This window comes from Scylla paramamosain, chromosome 45, assembly GCF_035594125.1.
Source record: "Scylla paramamosain isolate STU-SP2022 chromosome 45, ASM3559412v1, whole genome shotgun sequence".
Classification (NCBI taxonomy): Eukaryota; Metazoa; Arthropoda; class Malacostraca; order Decapoda; family Portunidae; genus Scylla; species Scylla paramamosain.
In genome coordinates this window covers 11,564,078-11,576,236 of record NC_087195.1, presented here as the reverse complement: position 1 = coordinate 11,576,236, position 12,159 = coordinate 11,564,078, and the positions used below count along the sequence as shown (strand labels likewise).

The following is a 12,159-nucleotide window of genomic DNA, read 5'->3' as shown; positions in this document are numbered from 1 at the left end:
GTCACTGTGTTCTCGGTAAATACAACAGCGGACCTGCAAGCAAACCGACTCCAGCAACTTATCACCACCATCAATGAACAGTGCCAACAACTCAAATTAATACCCAACCCAAATAAATGTCAACTGATAAATATCAACCTCTTGCGGCAGGGTGTGGCATTTCCAGATGTGCATCTCGACACCAACCCCATCCCCTGCGTCGACATAGCCAAAGTAGTCCGACTAGTCATGAACTCCAACTTGACCTGGCAGGACCACGTCGACCACATCGTCAAGAAGGCTTCCAAGCTATTCTTCATGCTATTCAAAGCGAGATCGTTTGGAGCAACACAGCAACAACTAGTGCAGCTATACTGCCAGCGTATACGACCCGTGCTGGAGTACGCGTGCCCGGTGTGGCATCCCGGCCTTACATCCGCACAACGAACCACCCTGGAACGTGTGCAGAAGCGGGTGAGTCGTATCATCCTCGGAGGCAGCTACAACAGGTACATAGCCACGCTTACCACGTTCGGCCTGCCTTCCCTGGAGGACAGGAGAGGTCAGCTTACCCTCAGTTTTGGGGAGAAAATGAAAGAAAATGACCACTTGCAGCTTCTCCCCCAGCGAGCACCATCACGGTATCAGACCAGGCACAGTGCCAGGTTACCGCCTGTCAGGTGCCGCACAGAAAGGTACAGGAACTCCACCATCCCCTATGTGACTCACCTGGCCAACAAGTAGACATAACTGGCACAAAAATACATGGACACTATATTCTTTCTCTAAAGTGTTTTACCCTGGTAAACTTTTTACTTTAAGTTGATTTTAATAGTTTAAATATTTTAACCTAGTATATATGTATTGTTTTTAACTTTTATTTCCATGTAAATCAAGACCCCTTCAGCAACTATCACTGTATTATCTGCTGCCTCTTGATAAATAAACCTGATATTATTATTATTATTATTATTATTATTAATAATAATGTGTTGTTGCCCACTCAAGCTCCCCTCGTTTCAACATATCACCTCAATTATACTTCCTTCCTTATACATACAAAGATATAGAGAACTTAAATTATGAAGAGAATAATACTACATGATATAAAAAGAATAAATAAGCCTTACACTACTTATAACCAATAATAAGGATAATGCCCGAATGGCAGGTAACCGGAACACGGGGACACTAAGAAAACGTGATCCCATTCAAGGTAAACTCGGCCAATAACGTGACACTGCAGTGTATTGCTTCGTGTTGCCTTTGTTTACAGTACGTGTCCACTGGTGTAATTGCTTCATATATATATATATATATATATATATATATATATATATATATATATATATATATATATATATATATATATATATATATATATATATATATATATTTTTTTTTTTTTTTTTTTTTTTTTTTTTTTTTTTTTTTTTTTTTTTTTTTTTCGATCAAGTGTATAAGCTCAAGTGTCACGATCGAGGTGCTTTGCCATCTATATGCCATTTCTGGTTGACATGGTGACGGGAACTCAGTGTGGGCTCTTTTCCTGCGTGGTGCACTGCTGCCAGTAAGAAAATAAGGTACTACATGAACACTTAGCCAGTAACAAGCTGCTACCCGTGGGCTGCAGTGTTCAATGTAATTGTAGTCGGATACACAGGAAATTAATACGTGTAAATGGAAATAGTCTGCGTGAGGATCTTATTCTGAAACACTTTGCTCTCTCATTACGACCATTTTCAAAGGCCACAGAGATGATTAGCCGAGTTCTCAAGAGTGATTCTCCTGTTAATAGTGTAGACATCGTTAATCTGTCACTACAGCCATAAAGAAAAGCCTTGCAACCTGTGCCATTTCAACTAGAACCTTCTGAAAGTAGTGGAGGTGTGGCGGAGAGGTTTCACAATGCGGTCTTAAAAGTCTCCGGGTAAAGGGAGTTGCTGAGTATACGAGGAGAACATGAGGTATTATTACAGTCTTATATCTAGCTACTGGGTTCACGTTATCTATTACTGTTTTCATTACTGGATACACAACAAGTGCATCGTGTAGGTGAAATTTGTCGAGTAAGTCTCCAGGTAAAGTGTTGCTGAGTATTAAAAAAGAGAGGGAGAAATTAGAGGCTGTATTTTTTAATACCGCGTCTGTTATCTTCCGTTACATTTTTTATATTTTGCTGTCCTTCATTTAATTCCTAAGTTTATGGTGTTTTACGGAGCCAGATGAGCAAACACGCGGCAAATTATAAAGGAGAAACCATCTGAAATTCACTTACTCCTGGAATAACTGTAGCCAGTCTTGAGCGTGCATGGCAAGGCGTGGCCTACGTGAGGTAACAGTTACTGTCTATTACGCTGCCGCTGTGGTGGACGCTGACCGTTTTTGTGAATGAATAATAACGTATTTCACACACACACACACACACACACACACACACACACACACACACAAAAAAAAAAAATCTAATTATAAATTAAAAGAGAATTGTAATGCACAAAATCTGGAGAGATTATTATGTAAGAGTGCCTGAAACCTGATGACGTGCGGTGGAGTGTGCGTCGCTGAGGTGAGGTTGTATTGCACCACACTTTGCTTATTTTGTCAATAACGCATCAGTGTGTAGTAAAGTTTAGTTTATGATAGAAATTAAAAAGAAAGCACTCGTATACATTATGAAGTATAACTCGTAATGACGCTCAACGCAATATGCATAACATTCTCCCCGCGCCAGGAAAATAGAGTGGCGATATTTCACGTGTGTGGCGTTACGCTGAAATAACTAAATGAAGCCCAAATATAAGGTACCTTTATGAATGCCGTGCGGAGCGGACTGACGGCAGGATAACAGGTTATATTGCGGTATTTATTAAAAGAAATAATGCCGCGCGTCAGTCATTTAACAAGTCCTGATTTACATTCATCCCACAAAAAATCTGATATTCAATTCTGCAAAGTGGTGGTGGTGGTGGTGGTGGTGGGAAGGTAGGATGACGTTAACTCAGGTCTCGCAGTGAGAGTGAAGCCTGGTTCAAACACACACACACACACACACACGCTACTACCACGTCTTGAACAACTTGAGTGAAGGAAAAGGAGAACGGTAAGCACAATATTTTACCTTTTACCAATGAATGAGTGTTTAACTCCCTAAAGTATGAATGACTATCATATTTCTGTGTTTTATCACTTTTTACTTGTCGTCGTCCGTTATTGCCTCGGGTTACGTGGTGACTTTTCTCTTCCAGATGTGCTGCCAATGACCAGGAAACTCATGGCTCAAGGAATAAACATCGCGAGGTGTTTCCGCCGCCTACACGCAACAAGGCAAAGTAGCAGCCCTCTATCGGCAGTCTTATTAACTACAATCTTTTTTTTTTTTTTTATGTAGGAGACACTGGCTAAGGGCAACAAAAATCCAATAAATAAAAAAAAGCCGTGAGATGCCAGTCCCAGAAACGATGGGTGATTTCTGGTGATTTCTTAACTATACAATGTAACAGCCCCTTCTATCGGCAAGCTTTCCATATATTTTGTCAGCTGCACTATGGATGTTTATTATTATTATTATCGGTGAAGCAGCTTATGACAACATACTCCTGAGAAATTTTCCATGCGTTCCTATGCTCATGTTTTCAAACACTGACTTAGCTAATTGTGAACCATAAATGTAACTTAAGACGCAGCTGCAAGACTGCCATGACTCTCACACGCACACAAGAAGATGCAGATAATCCTTACTAACAATCGAATTAGGAAACATCAGGTGGGCTAAACATCCGGACCACAGCCACGCCACTCACCTCAGCAAACCCAGCGTCGTTTCCTGCGTCTGTGAAGCGCACACCACAAACAGCGGAGATTTAAGGGCAGGGTTTCTTTGCGTACGTTCCTCCAAACCACCACCACCACTGCCACCAATGATAACATAAATCACTCTCCCTCTCTCTCTCTTCTTCCCTCCTCATCCTGGCAGCAATTAAATGAGAAACCCTCGTGTCCAATATATCGTAGTGTATCGCCCACACACAAAACCAAAGTTAGTCGTGCTGACTAACTTTTCTTAGTAAAACCCATGGGGTCTAGAACGAGTGGCAGTATTAGTCACAGTGACTAACATAATGTCAGTCAATTTGTGACTAACTGAGCACTCAACCTGAGTATGGTCTTACTCAAATATATCTGACTAATGCCTTCGTACTGTTCACTGCTTCTACTAACCACATTAGTAAAGTGGATCATAGGTTAGTCAATAAATGACTAATTAGTTAGTCTTTCTTAGGCAGATGATGAATCATTAGTACCTTTAATACTAGCAGCTAGCTACTGCTGTCTCAAGGTTAGGGAAAGAAATAGGTAATAAATTCAATATATTCATATACAATTAAATGTTCCCTCCATTTCATTGCATTAAAAAAATATATATATATATATATATATATATATATATATATATATATATATATATATATATATATATATATATATATATATATATATATATATATATATATATATATATATATATATATATATAATTTTTATCATCTATAGTATAATATGCTTTTCACTTGAACATTTAACAGAAAGCTCCCCTCAAAACTGTAATGATATATAAAACAGATGTAAAAAATAAACTCCATTAGTAACACTTCATCCTAGTATGAGGAAAAAAAAAAAAAAAAAAAAAAAAACCTGTTTTCATAAACCATTAACTAAATAATACACATTTGTGAGTATTAATCACTAAAACTTGCAATGTGGAAAAGAAACTAAGCATCTCTTAAGATATGAATATTAAACCTTCCTCCCATTCATAAACTAAAAGAAAAAATATGTAAGTAAAGTTAACAAATTAAATGTAAGGAGTTACAGATCCTGTAAAGAATAATTAATTAGTCCACTGCTAATCATTATATCACACTACTTTTAAGAAACTTAGGGAAACCAGTGCAAAAATAGACATTTAACCTTATTTGTACAAGCTTTTAACCCAGATCATATCCATATGTCACCATTAATCCTTTAAAGCCACACAAAAAAAGAAAATGAGTACTTCTATGGGATATACTAACTAAACAAATCTACAGAAATGCTCAGAACAGTAATAAAGAAGCTTCATGTATCAGTTGCAATAACATAGAGAAAAAAAAAAGGTAAAAAATCCATAAAAAAAAAAAAATATGCATCATGTGGTACATGAAGAATACTACCCAATTTGGAGAGAGAGAGAGAGAGAGAGAGAGAGAGAGAGAGAGAGAGAGAGAGAGAGAGAGAGAGAGAGAGAGAGAGAGAGAGAGAGAGAGAGAGAGAGAGAGAGAGAGAGAGAGAGAGAGAGAGAGAATTATGTGTGGAGTTTAATATATTTAGAATCGGATTTATGCATTTTTGTAGCTCAATTCTGTCTTTACTTCATTGAGTTTTACAAGTAGAGATCTTGTTTTTGAAGTGTTACCTTTGTCATACTTGATTCCTAAGAGATGGGATGTTGTGAAACAGAGGAAATGTTCACAATTTTTGGGGTGTTCAATATTAAACACATAAAGCCCTGCTACCAATGAGACTACAGCCATAGAAATACATGTTGGTTCAGCTACAGGTGCACCATCAAATAATACACAAAATCTGTCTGACAAGTATGTCCCCAACATGTTGAATGGACACACTAGACTGCCCTGTTCTTAGTTCTTCTTCTGGTACCTTAAGGAAGAAATAATAGTGTAAACATTAATAACATTTTGACATTAAAATAAAATTTATATGTAGATGTATATCTTACTGTGATAATATATTCAGAAATTTCAATATATACACACCACTCTAAAAATCAAAGGTACTGAAATTTAACCTTAGTAAAAATACTCTTTCCTTTCTCCAAGTAGGTGAAGTAACCCCAATATAACTAAGCAAGCATCTGGTGCAAATAAATAAATATATAAATAAATATGATAATAAGTAAATCAAATAAACAAAAGAAAATTAACTGTGCAAGGAAAAAGTGAAGATATGGTCACATCCAATAGGACAGTCCACTAATTTGAGTACCAAGCTTTTAAAAGCCTCCTGTAATTATTGCTTTATCACATAAGAATTAACAAAAATAAAGCTCCTCGATGGTTCTACTAATTATATGAATGACAAGCATTTTGATTGAATGCTCAGAACGACCAGTATACTAATGATTCTTGTCCTTTGTGTCACAGCAGCAAATCTTTTTGTACGAGTATGTGGTTATGTTTTTTACTTGAGACACTATTTCGGTAATATCATAATGCAGTAATGCTTCGTCTAGCAAGTCCTCGTAAGAATATGATGTGTACTGATCGAAAAAAAAAAAGAAAACCCCAGATGAACCTACATGCCCCGACATAACGCACTGATGTTCCGAACCCCCGATTCTTCTCATCATATCCACCAAAACAGTGTGAGAAGTCCTGAACTTCATCACAACCATGGAAGAAACCTTTATCAGACTTGCGCCAGCACCGGCAAAGGTGACTCCAAGAATTCTATCTCCACACGAATTAGTGACCTGTCTTATTGGACTGCAAGGGAAGAGGATGCAGCTAACAATTCTAAAAAGATTGATAATATTTACATTTTAAATTTCAAATTGGACAGCCTATTGGGTTTATTTACACTAGAAATAATGTCTTTCCTTACGAGAGAGAGAGAGAGAGAGAGAGAGAGAGAGAGAGAGAGAGAGAGAGAGAGAGAGAGAGAGAGAGAGAGAGAGATACTTTACACCTATTAAAATCTTTAACATCACTTATGCTGCAAACAATTATTTAGCCATAGCATTCAGCCAAAAATTTGATAGAAGAGCAGGAATTTAACAATTAAATGAGTACCTTTATAGAAATTGGTGCAAGCATTACAGGTAGATAGGTCATGCTTAATACAATGTTTGGTTTTTGCATGCAGCATAGTTTCATGAATACTAGGCTTATAAAAGTGAAAGATGCATTGCTAATGATGTAAAGATACATATATTAACTTGCTACCAGCTACTGAAATGAATAAGTTGAACTAGACATTACTCACATTGACTTTCATCATGGTCATAGAGTTCAAGTAAGGTTTCCATATACAGAGGAACTGCTTTCCTTTTTTTGAGAATGGCAATTATTGGGAGCCTATATTTCTCCAGCCCTTTCAAAACTGCTACTCTTGGGTCTGGTTCATCCGCTTGTGGTTCTAATCTCAGGAACTGCTTGATTATCTGTAAAGATATAAGCATCAAATAATTATAAGTGAAAGTTACAGAGATGAACATCTGCAATAACTGTACTTAGTTACGAGTGCTCATCTCCCGTCACTGAGGCCTTTGAGCCTGAGAGGGAGAATGGAAGTACCGGTAGTTAAATATCAATTACCTACTATAAAATATAAATAGCTATATACATTATAGCCCTACAAATAAAGTTGACATTTAGTAACAATATGTAGCAAAATCCACATATATACACACTTATGCCATCAAAAGTCTGAATACACGGGTACAAGTTCAGGATTTCTGCTACAAGAATGTTCCCATTGATTATTTTTTTGTGTCTCTCAGAGTGTCAACTGCATGAGGCGTTCAGCCTGAGAAAAATCATTAAAGTAAAATTAGTTTTCATAAGTTGACTGTCCCGCCAGCCTCCCTCTCTCCCTCATATATATATACGAGCATCATTTTTCAGTGGCCATCCACCAGTACCATTGAAATTGCTTACATAAGAGCATGTATTTTCAAACAAAACCAGTAAAGAAGTCTCTGAAATATAAAAAAGATAAATCAAGCGTACAAATATCACATACCTTATCTAACTCGGGATCTTTCTTCATCCAATGTAGAGCAAGCCACTGTCTATGTCTCTCTAATGACTCATCATCTTCTGAATGGGGCCTTGGTGGAAGGTAAACCTTTACTCCATACATCAGTGGACACGTAGTCTCTTTTGGCGCTATGCAAGGGATCTTCTTTTTCCTTGATGTCTGACCTCAGTCACTGAGGAATCCTGCCTCTTCCTTGAATTCTGAAACTTGCGCTGGATGTGCAATTTCCATTGCAGCTGCAATTCATGCTCCTTGAGATCACTGTTTCTCAGGATGGCAGGAAATGATGTCAAAACAGCATTTGCCATATTCATATACTGTTCTGATGTTGGATAGCTGAAATATGATAATGATAATAATAATAACAATAATAATAATAATAATAATAATAATAATAATAATAATAATAATATATTATTAATAATAATGTCATGATACCTTGATATGTAATAATGATGATAACAATAATAATGATAATATCAATCTAGCTAACTATATAGATGGCTTAACTCCTTTTATTATATTATTATTATTATTATTATTATTATTATTATTATTGTTATTATTAATAATATTATTGTTGTTGTTGTTAACAATCACCTAATTGTGCTTTTGTCCCAGTGACATTGGCAGATAAGTGGGTACACTACCTGAATAGTACACTCAAAGGTGGTTTCACACATATCAGTGCCGTATTAATATCGTATAGGTTTAGTGTCAGTGATATCCATGTCACTTTCGTGACGTCTATGCACACATATCCTTTCAGACGTGGAGTAGGCTATGATTGTCATAATTCTTGATGAAGAGCAAGATGCTTGCTTAACAAAAAAATTAAGAAAAGAAAAGTAGGTACATGAAACGTGGAAGAAAAAGAGAAACTGAAGGAGACTTTGCTACTCTGTACGAGGAATTAATTAATGATGAAACAAAAATTTTCCAGTACTTAAGAATGTCCAAAAACTGTTTGATGACATTGCTCAGTGATGTGTGGTGTGGTGTGGTATGGTATGGTGTGGTGTGTTATGATGTGGTGTGGTGTGATGTGGTGTGTTGTGGTAAGGTATGATGTACAATGTGATTAATTACATCAATTAAAAAGAGTATTTATCACCATTTCAATTTCTTCTATTTTATTTCAAACACTCGTCCGACATCCGTGAAACTTTTTAAAATACCAGTGACGACGATATTCCATTTCACGGAACGGAGACGTAACAATCACTTCAGTCAAAACACGGTACTTCGCCGGACGTGTGTAAATGCTTCCGCCGAATTCCAAAATGACGATTTTTATATCGCACGCATAAATAAATACCTCGACTGATACCAGGAAATGGTAATGTGGCTTTCTTGTGATCAGTGACACACACATGCACATACACACACACACACACACACACACACACACACACACACACACAAGATATTACAAGCAGATGAGGGGTTGGAATTCACGCGATAGATAAGAACAGGACCTTACACACACACACACACACACACACACACTAGTAATGTCCTTGAGTGTTATTTACCAGATTGAAGGTTGCTAAATGTAATGAGTAAGTAATTAGTGAGCAAAACAATGGTGTGTGTGTGTGTGTGTGTGTGTGTGTGTGTGTAAGGTCCTGTTCTTACAGTCGGCGCGAAAAAAATGTCCCCACCTGCTGTATCATTAAGTTTTAACAACACAACATTACGTTCTTGTTTATTTAGGTTTATTTAGCCACCAGCGGACACGAAAACACTTGTCACGGCCAATAATGAACATCTGGCATCTCCATGCTTTCAATTTAATAATGTGACAGATTAACGAGATTCAGTAACCGCCAGGCAGTGTGTGAGGGAGGGTGTTTACTCCCTCCTGTCACGGAGAGGTACTTCCCGCTTCTGCTCCCGTTTCCTCACATATCGCTCGCCTCTCCTCGTGATATCGGTCACCCTTTGCTTCAGAATGGGGCCTGCCAAGCTAAGAATGGAGGAGAAAGGTGCTATACTGGCTCTATTTCGCGAAGGCCTCAGCAAAAGAGAAGTGGCAAGAAGGACAAGAAGATCAGCGAAGTGTGTCCGTAATGTCATCAAAGCAACCAGTGCCCACGGCGGTGTTATTCAAAAGAGAAAGCAGGGGTCGGGGAGGAAACGAAAGACAGGCCAGAGGACGGACATGCTGTTGCGACGTGAGGTGCTGAAGAACCCTTTCATCACCGCCAAGGAATTAAAAGGAATGCATAGAGATGTGCTGGGAGATGTGGCAGTGAGAACACTTCAACAGCGGCTACAGAAAGATTTCAAGCTACCGTGTCGTCGGGCAGCTCACAAACCTCTCCTCACCGAAAAAATGAGAAAACAGCGGCTTGATTTCTGCGGACGCTACAAGCACTGGACTTCAGCAGACTGGCGAAAAGTTGTGTTCAGTGATGAATCTGCCTTCAAAACTATTTCAAAAGGACAGAGAACCGTGCGACGTCCTGTGGGTGCGAATCGTTTTGACAGCAAGAACACGGTAAAGACGGTTAAGTTTCCAGCAGGTGTGATGGTGTGGGGTTGCTTCAGTGGTGAGAAAGGTAGTGGGGGCTTGTACTTTTTAGACAAAAACATGAACATGAATGCTGCGCTGTATATGAACGTGCTGACAGATCACATGCTCCCATTTTATGAATCCCACGAGAACGCTCATTTCCTCCAGGACGGTGCTCCATGCCATCGGGCAAAGCGTGTGATGGAGTGGCTTACAGAGAACAATGTTTCGTTAATTGAGTGGCCAGGGCACAGTCCAGACTTAAATCCAATAGAAAACTTGTGGAATGAACTAAAAAGAAAAATTGGCAAACTCTCAGTGAACACTGTCGGCGCTATAACGGAAAAACTTCGTGTGCTGTGGGATGAAACTGACTTGGATTATTTCAAAAAATTATCTGACAGTATGCCAAGTCGCATAAATGCCGTTCTGAATGTAAAAGGAGAGATGACAAAATACTAATGTGCACATATGACAGTAATATTAGTGTTTTATTATCCCTAAAAAATGATAAGGTAAAGAATGGTAGAATTGTTAATGTTGTTGTGTTATTATTGTTATTGTTAGCAGGTGGGGACATTTTTTTCGCGCCGACTGTATCTATCGCGTGAATTCCAACTCCTCATCTGCTTGTAATATCTGACTGTCACAACTACAGCAAGTAATTTCACGATCGTGAGTAACATAAACATACACACAAATGCATAAATCAATAAACAAATACATGAATAACAAATACATTCAAACATACACAGGCACAAACAGGAAAGCGGCCACAAAACAACAGTCCTCGCGCACACACGCACACCAGCCAGGCCAATGCAGCAACATCCTCGTTCCCCGCCCTCCAACCACACCACAAAACATCTTTTCTTTAGATATATCGGGGCGTAGAGGCGGGCTGGGAGCGTGGTGGGAGGGTCCCTTCGAGGTTGACCTTCTAACTCCTGGTGGCAGGACGAGAAATAGGTCTTGAATTGAGACTTTTACGAGACGTGTTTTGAACGAGTGTGCAGGCCACCCTTGTTTACTACCGCGTCACTGGCCGAGGCTGGAACGGAACGCGACTTTACAGGACACGCCAGTGGGAGAGGGAGAAGGGAGAGGGAGAGGGAAGGGAAAGTAATGAAATGGAGTCGTGAGGAAGAGGTCTTGTGGAAGGAAGGGACGTGCTAGACAGTTCTTTCTTCGCTACTGTTGCCATGACAGTGACAAACCTTCCTTTTTACTACCGATTTGTACCTTTGAAAAAAAAAAAAAAAAAAAAGGAAAGGAAAGAAAGACAAGACATAATTTCCTTTTCTACTGTTCTTCGGAGACTCGAGACTCATTAAAGAAAATATCCAGGGACACAATGAAAATAGATAAATAAAACGGTATCTCTTCTTTACAACTAGTATTGATTCAGCTCTTTTAGTATTCAGTTACTATTGGCTTCGTTAAGTAGAGCGGCCACCAAAAGTAGTCTCTGATAAATACGTTATGTAGTACACTGCGTTGTGGTAAAATTTCACACAGATCGGCTTGGAACAGAGTAAAGATTAACTTCAGGAAACACATTAGAGTGCTGCAAAGACACTGAAAGGCATCTAGTCTCTGTGGCATAAATAGCGGCGCAGTACGACCTCGTTCTTACGGCAACAACAATGTTAGTGTAGCAATTAGAGCAACACTCACCCCAACCATGCTGCTCCTTTGCTCTTAACTCCTCGACGTCGGGTTAACCCAAGAGTACTGCAGTGTGGCTGCGGTTGTTGCATATGTACATTCCTCCACGTTGGCGCCTCCTCCCGGGCACACCACGCTGCATCTGTTTGTCCAATGGGAAGATTCTCTGTTGT

The 12,159-nt window shown here is 38.8% G+C and overlaps 1 protein-coding gene across 16 annotated transcripts in view; it reads right to left on the bottom strand.

The window, feature by feature from the left end:
- Positions 1–1,482: 1,482 nt before the first annotated feature.
- The window catches only part of LOC135094492 (ankyrin repeat domain-containing protein 23-like), a 47,790-nt gene continuing 37,113 nt past the window's right edge, over positions 1,483–12,159 (bottom strand). For 11 of the 16 annotated variants that reach the window (XM_063994624.1, XM_063994620.1, XM_063994622.1 and 8 more), the window contains 2 exons: positions 11,996–12,128; positions 7,820–8,136 (listed from right to left, as the gene is read on the bottom strand). The gene's annotated coding sequence lies outside the window, so the exon portion shown is untranslated. Of the gene's footprint in view, positions 1,544–5,242; positions 5,680–7,023; positions 7,202–7,782; positions 8,137–10,910; positions 11,370–11,995; positions 12,129–12,159 lie in introns of those variants that run through there. The other 5 variants (XR_010263844.1, XR_010263848.1, XR_010263846.1 and 2 more) reach the window with 4 other exon arrangements.